A 6857-nucleotide genomic window follows, 5' to 3' on the forward strand; every position below is an offset into this window, starting at 1 on the left:
TCATCCGGAGTATTTTGTGGACGGTGGCATGGTTATTAGTGACAAAGAAGAAATTGCAGATAGATTTAACAGATTTTTTGTTAATGTTGGACCTGAACTAGCCAGAAAGATTGAAACTGTTGATGCATCTCCGTGTGATTTGATTGAGACAAATTCAAATAAAATGTTTCTCATGCCTACTAATGAGAGTGAGGTATTGGACACATTAGGACATGTAGTAATAAAAAATCTCAGGATGCGGATGGTGTTGATATGAAAACAATTCAGAATGTTGCTGAAGCTATTAGCAAACCACTTACACATATCTTTAATTTGTCATTTAAATGTGGGCAGTTTCCCACTAAAATGAAAACGGCCAAAGTAATTCCTTTATTTAAAACGGGATAAGCAAAGTTTTACAAATTACCGTCCAATTTCTTTATTGCCTCAGCTTTCAAAAATTCTAGAGAAATTATTTAATCTCAGATTACTTAACTTTATGGAGAAAAACAATCTGCTATTCAACAGTCAATATGGCTTCCGACAAGGAAAATCTACATCATTTGCCTTAATCGAACTTGTGGAAGAGATTACCAACTGTATTGAAAAAATAAATTCAGGTAGAGGTAGAGTTTAGAAGTATGAAAGATATGGGCGGGGAATGAAGAGAGTGTTTGAATGTAGGTCACTGGGAAAGGATGCGAAAAGGAGATTGTATGAGGGTGTGGTGGTGCCTGCAGCGTTATATGGGACTGAAACGTGGAGTCTGAAAGTGGTGGAAAAGAGGAAGCTGAATGTAGTTGAGATGAGATGTTTGAGGAGTATGTGTGGTGTGACGCGTATGGATCGTGTGAGAAATGAAGTTATCCGAGAGAGAACTGGTGTGATGGGAGAGTCAGCTGATAGAGCAGAGCAAAAGGCACTGGGATGGTTTGGACATGTTGAAAGAATGGAAAGGGAGCGATTGGAGAAAAAGGTATCTTAATCTGATGTGAGTGGAGTGAGAATGAGAGGAAGACCGCAAATGGGATGGACAGAGGGTGTAAGGAGAGCGTTGACTGCAAGAGGGATGACTGTGGTGCAGGAGAGAGAGGCTGCTCAGGACAGGGATGGGTGGAGAGAGTTTGTGTATGAATGAATGGATGGGTGTGGTAGAGGTCTGGTCTTGGGATGAAGCGGCAAAGGGAAACCAGCCTTGGCTGAGGCCCTGCTGTGGAGGTGCCCACAATGGACTGTGCAGCTGACCCTGGTGCAGTGTGGAGTGGCTTAGACCAGGCCTTAGACCAGTCACACACACACACACGCGCATGCACGCACGCACACTGAAGGAGGAGGGTTTGGGGAAGAGAAGGGTGGAGTTAATGTGTGCCCCACCTTGGTGGGACACAGCCTGGGTATACAGATAGATAGATTAACTGAAGCAAATAAGTTAGATCAAAGTAAAAAGTGTCTCTTTCCAACATCCATATGTGGTCTTATCACCCTCTCACGGTGGAAAAAGTTTTATCTGAGCTTTTTCATCCACTAAATCATCTTCAAATGGACACGCCATGCTGCTTCACCTCTCTGAAAACAAACTAACCTTCAACTAAACCTGCTCCAGACCAGGTTATGTTCAGAGCATGAGTTGCTATGGCAACTTGACCTACCATGAAACATACCTCCATTTCTGGAACTGAAAGCTGAGGTTATCAACTTCCTTAGCCTCAAACTTACCGTGGGAGCTAGCATAACCTGCTTTCTGGAATACCCCCAGGATTACAGGAACCAGATCCTCTCCACCTTTGGCACTGTGCTGAAAATGGATTCCACCAAAAAGGTATTTCAAAGGTTCACTGTATCACCATTTCAGACATATTGCAGTCATTTTCACCACTTAAGATGAAATCCACCTCATATTGCTGTGGTTGGATGACAAATGATGGCATGTTTCAGGTGGTTAAGAAGCTGTCTAGAGAGGCCCATGACTCAGCCAAGTGGTTCACCAGTGTTGGGAACGAACACTCCCAAATTGTGACCTTCGTGCTGATTTGCGAGGAATCCACAGGCGAGCTTCGGCCCATGTGTCAAGGGCTTATGGAGAGGTTTCAACGGGCCAATCAACCAGATCCGAAGATCCTGATCTGGGGGGTTCTCGCACACAAGGCCAAACAGCAGTGGAGACTTTGTTCCAACCTTGGGTTGACGGTGGAATGGTGGTTCGTCTGGACATCTTCCACTGGATCCACCGGTTCGACGCAGCCGTCCGGACCGACAGCCACTCCAAATGCGCTGCGTTCAAGTCTGCACTGGCTGGAGCTGTTCTGGCCTACAATAAAGGCGACCTGGATGTGCTGACAAAGGCTGTCAGGGCTAAAGGGGAAGCCTTGAAGTCTTTGTCGGGTGACTCCGGGGGCAGCAGAAGCACCACGTGTGGAGGGTGAAACCATCCAGCTCATCCAGGGGGCGATGGAGGAGCCGAAAGGTCCTGCTGGTCTGGATGAAAGTGGAGTGAGCCTCTTCAAGACGGCAGGTAAACAGAAAGCTTTCTTAGTGAATTACTATAGAGCTAAATGTTTGTTAGCAATTAAAAGATTCTCTGAGTACCAAACAACTAAACACACCGAGGATCATTAACTCAAAGCAGCTGTTTTGACTGACAACCTAAAAACAGAACTAAAATGAAAAAAAAACAACAGTTCACAATCGTCCCTGTTTGTGTTGAATGTGTTTTGACTGAACTGCCTTATTTCTGAACTCCTTTCTGCATTTGTAGAGGCCGTTGATGAGGTGTGGGCATGCCAGCAGCGGCATCTGGGCTGCATTCAGGATCCACCGGACATGTGCCTGTCTTGCCAACATCAGTGGTGTGGATGTGCCTTTTTACAAATGCCTTCCAGGAAGCAACACAAGGAGGGTTTCCACAAAGTGCTGCCACACATGATTCCAGGAAGAACACTGGCATGCACAGAAGCAGCGCTTGAAATGTTATTAAAAATAACAATCTGCACCGCTGATTGACAGGAAGATGGAGCAGGAAGAGGAGAAGTGGAGGATGAGGCCTACCACAGTGACGTTCTCCACGCCACCTCTGCCCACATCAGCATCACCAGCCACAACACCTCCAGCCTTTGTGAGTAGCTTCTTTTTAAATATTTAAACAGACTGCAAGTCTTTTTATTCTCTGAAAGATTTTTAACTTTTGTTCTTTCAACAGGAGGATGTCTGCAGTGCAAATCTTCTTCCTGATTGGCATGACAGAGAACAAGCTGTCCCTCAGCACAGAGCAGAGGTTGTGGAAGCCTGGAACGCCGTGGAGGAACACGATAAGCAGCCGCAGAAGTTACACCAGCTGGACAGGACACAACACCCTGTCCTGCAGGACCAAGAGGGACGATCTTGTTGAAGATCCAGAAAGTCAAAATGGCTAAACGGTACGCACCAGCTCAGCAAGACAGGCTGATGTACACACTGGTGAAAGTGTTGTGGCTGCAGACACCTCACGGCTAACCCTCAAAGCAGCCCGGAGAAGACCAACATCCTCAAAGCGTCTGACTGCATCCAGCACTGTCTCCTGGTGGAGGACCCAATCCTGTCCAGGGCGGCGATCCCTCTACCCAGCAGCTGAGCTGGGACAGAATGTCAAGTTGTTTTTCCAAAAAAAGAAGCCTTTGACATGTTTGCTTTATCAAACATAACAGATTTTAAAAACAAATCTTTTCTTTTTTTCTTGACAACAAATTCTGGGAAACTGTATTTTGTTGATTTAATACATCAAATGTTTTATTAAAATGAAGACACAGTAAACTTCCATGAATCACACACTTTAGAAAGAAATTTAGAAAATAGAACTAAAGAATAGATGTACATCCAACAATAATGTAATATCTACATGACGATGGTATGACTGAAGAGGAGGAGCTGATCTGCCTTTGTGCTGTTCTGCCAACCATCCAAATGATCGTCCATTTGAATCCTTGGAGCTAAATGTGGCATTTTTGGAGCGACTATTCTTTTCTTTTGGGCTGTCCACATTTGCTGCCGGTATTATAGTTCACTCCTCGTATGCATTTCCTTTTGTGGAGGCCGCTTTATTCCTCTCAGGCCCGTCTTTGCCTGTTCCTTTGTGTGGAGCGTGACACAGGGACAGCAGGTGAAGTCGGGGGAATGAAGCCGCCACTGCATGTTGTGGCTCCAGGAAATGCATAAGCGGTTTAGAATGATGGTCCCCAACAGTAAGCCAGGTGCCGACACAGGTGGAATCATTCCACTTACACTGCTGGCAGGTGTGATGGGGCACTTCATCCTGTCAGCAGCAGCAGCAGCAGCAGCAGGTCTCAGAACAGGAGCCTGTCCTGCTCTATTTAGAGGGAGAATCCATTTGAATTTTGGCCCAGGTGTGGACGTGGTGCCTCATCCATTTTTTCCCTTGGAGCTGGAAGGTCGCTTGAAGCTACAGCAACTGGCTCGGGTGGAGTCAATGAGTGTCCTCGGCCTCATTTCTTGGTTTTTCTGCCGCCGCTGAAACCTGAAATGAATCAAAGGTTTTATGATAATGTTGGAAAAGTCTGTGAAATAGAAGAAAATAACGAGCTGTGCTCACCACTGAAGGAGTTTCCTCTGATTGAGCTCAAACAGCTGGATCATGGATCCATCAGCCTCTGCACTAAATCCTGGGTATGGTAGTAATCCGTGAGGGTTTTGGACCACCTCCAACCTTTTTGGTGGGAGTCTCATGTAATCTGCTAAGCTTGATGCATACAGCCTCAACATGTTGTTGTGAATTTGGGCTATACAAATAAAACTGAATTGAATTGAACCAAGCGGCTGGTTTTTGGCCACTGAGCTGGACCCCCAGGATGTCCACTGAGACACCTTTTGACACTTTCCACTCCTGGTGTCACCCCGGAGCGTTTTGGTGCCTTAAAGCGGCCGTGTGTAAGTTGAGGCTGGTGCCGGGGCTGGTAGATGACCCGCTCTTTATCCACATCCAGGAGAGCCGTCCATGATCCAATGGCCTCTGTAACTTGGGGGTCAGTGAGGTAAGGAGCCTCACGGAGTCCCACCAGTAAGAAGCCAGATCCTGGACTTTGTCCCAGCCAGCTATGCCATCGGGTCCAACAACAGCCCACTAATAAATGCAAAAGAATGTTAGGAATGAGACTGAAATGAAAAGACGGTCCTATAAACAGATTAAAACGTTTCACCTCTGCCTCGTCTGAAGGGCTGCTTTCAGTCTCAGTTGGTGCGGTCGTGGCTGAGGTGAAGATGAGGGGCTGGCAACAACATCAAGGTGGGGGTCATCTAACACTGGGACAGTCTTGGAAGTCCTGCTCATCGACTCTCTGCAGCAGCCTGTCCTCCTCTTCAGGGGTCTGGAGCATGGCCAGTCAAGCAATTCACCCACACAAAGGAAAAAAAGCTCTCAGTGCTGTCGTGACATTAGGAGCTAAATAGATCAATTGCAGAATAACTAATGTATATATTTCTTACCCGTTTATGCTCCAGGAGGACGATAACGCTCATCCCAGGGCTTCCTGAGTTGCTCCACGGCCTCTCTCATTGTAGTTTCAAATAACTGGAAGGAGGAATTTCCTTTGACAGCGTCCTCCATCCCTTCATCATTCCAACGCACCAAACCCTCAAGGAGATATGGCTGGAAATGTGCGACAGTGGCTCCTGAGAGAAACAAACAGGGTTTCAAAAGTCATGTTCACACAAAGTGTTTTGAATTCTTACAAAAGGTGAAAATTGTCAATCACTATCACACAATTACATGTCAATCATTGCAGGTTATGGGAAGCATTCAGGCATCTTCACTCAGTGAGAAAATGACAAAATACCACGCTGACTTGATTTCTTCATATCACAAAGAACACAGGTTTAAGTGACAGATAACTGCTTTGCCATCCCGTCTCTGCTGACGCTCACAGCATCTCCTAATCAGCTCAGTCATCTCCTGCTGCAGCTCCTTCTGAAGACCTTTGACCCGCCTCACTTCAGTTAGCTGTTGGAATCTGATCTTGTTCTTTACTTCACCTCTTCTCTTCTGGAGGGGACGGATCATCTAAGGGAAGACCTCCTCACTCTCCTCCACCTGCTGTTGAAGCAGCTGTGAGATGAGACGGTGTTACGTTCTTCCACAGAGCAGAGAGAACAGATTGTGATCAGTGTGACAGAACATCCTCATCACCTCATCATGACTGGAGGAGCAGATGTTCTCCTGCAGGTTCTTGGAGGGTCCCACCAGCTTGTGTTTCTTCAATGCAGCTGCTTTCAAATGAGGCTGAAGGTGTTCCTCCCAGGAAGGAGCAAGGCAGGTCAGACAGGACTTCAGGGCGTGTCGTTTGTTCCAGTGCAGACGTCACAGACCACATCTGCTCCGCATCTTTAAGCAGCTTGAAGTTCCTGTGACCACAGTGGCACATATTAGTCAGAAGTTTAAGACCCACGGGACAGTAGCCAACTTCCCTGGATTAAGAGGAACATTGATGACAAACTGAGGAGACGGATAGTTGGACCTGTATCCAAAGAGCCCAGAACGACCTCCAAAGACATTAAAGGTGAACTCCTAGATCAAGGTAGATCAGTGTCACCATTCGTGGTTGTTTGAGCCAGAGTGGATTTCATGGGAGACGAACCAAGGAGGACACCACTGTTGAAAGGAAATCAGAAAAAAGCCAGACTGGAATTTGCAAAAATCCATGTTGACAAGCCACAAAGCTTCTGGGAAAATTATGAGACCAAACTGGAGCTTTTTGGTAAGAAACATCAGCTCTATGTTGGTAGACTCAAAGATGAAGCATCCAACCAAAAGAACACTGTCCCTAATGTGAAACATGGAGGAGGCTCAGTTCTGTTTGGGGCTGTCTGGAAGGTTGAATGAAATCTCCAGATGA

The 6857-nt window shown here is 46.3% G+C and overlaps 1 long non-coding RNA gene across 2 annotated transcripts; it reads right to left on the reverse strand.

Annotated features, from left to right (window-relative positions):
• Positions 1-3714: 3714 nt before the first annotated feature.
• On the reverse strand, positions 3715-6616 carry LOC144981293 (uncharacterized). 2 transcript variants are annotated; one of them, XR_013647517.1, is made up of 7 exons: positions 6480-6616; positions 6152-6366; positions 5998-6070; positions 5452-5637; positions 5166-5333; positions 4562-5089; positions 3715-4486 (listed from the first exon to the last, which is right to left on the reverse strand). It is a non-coding gene; the product is annotated as an uncharacterized LOC144981293 (long non-coding RNA). The 2 variants fall into 2 exon arrangements; XR_013647518.1 differs by lacking the exons at positions 6152-6366; positions 6480-6616 and having other exon boundaries at positions 5890-6020.
• Positions 6617-6857: the final 241 nt, after the last annotated feature.

Source organism: Oryzias latipes, chromosome 14, assembly GCF_053564925.1.
Source record: "Oryzias latipes strain Hd-rR chromosome 14, Olatipes_Hd-rR_3.1".
Lineage (NCBI taxonomy): Eukaryota > Metazoa > Chordata > Actinopteri > Beloniformes > Adrianichthyidae > Oryzias > Oryzias latipes.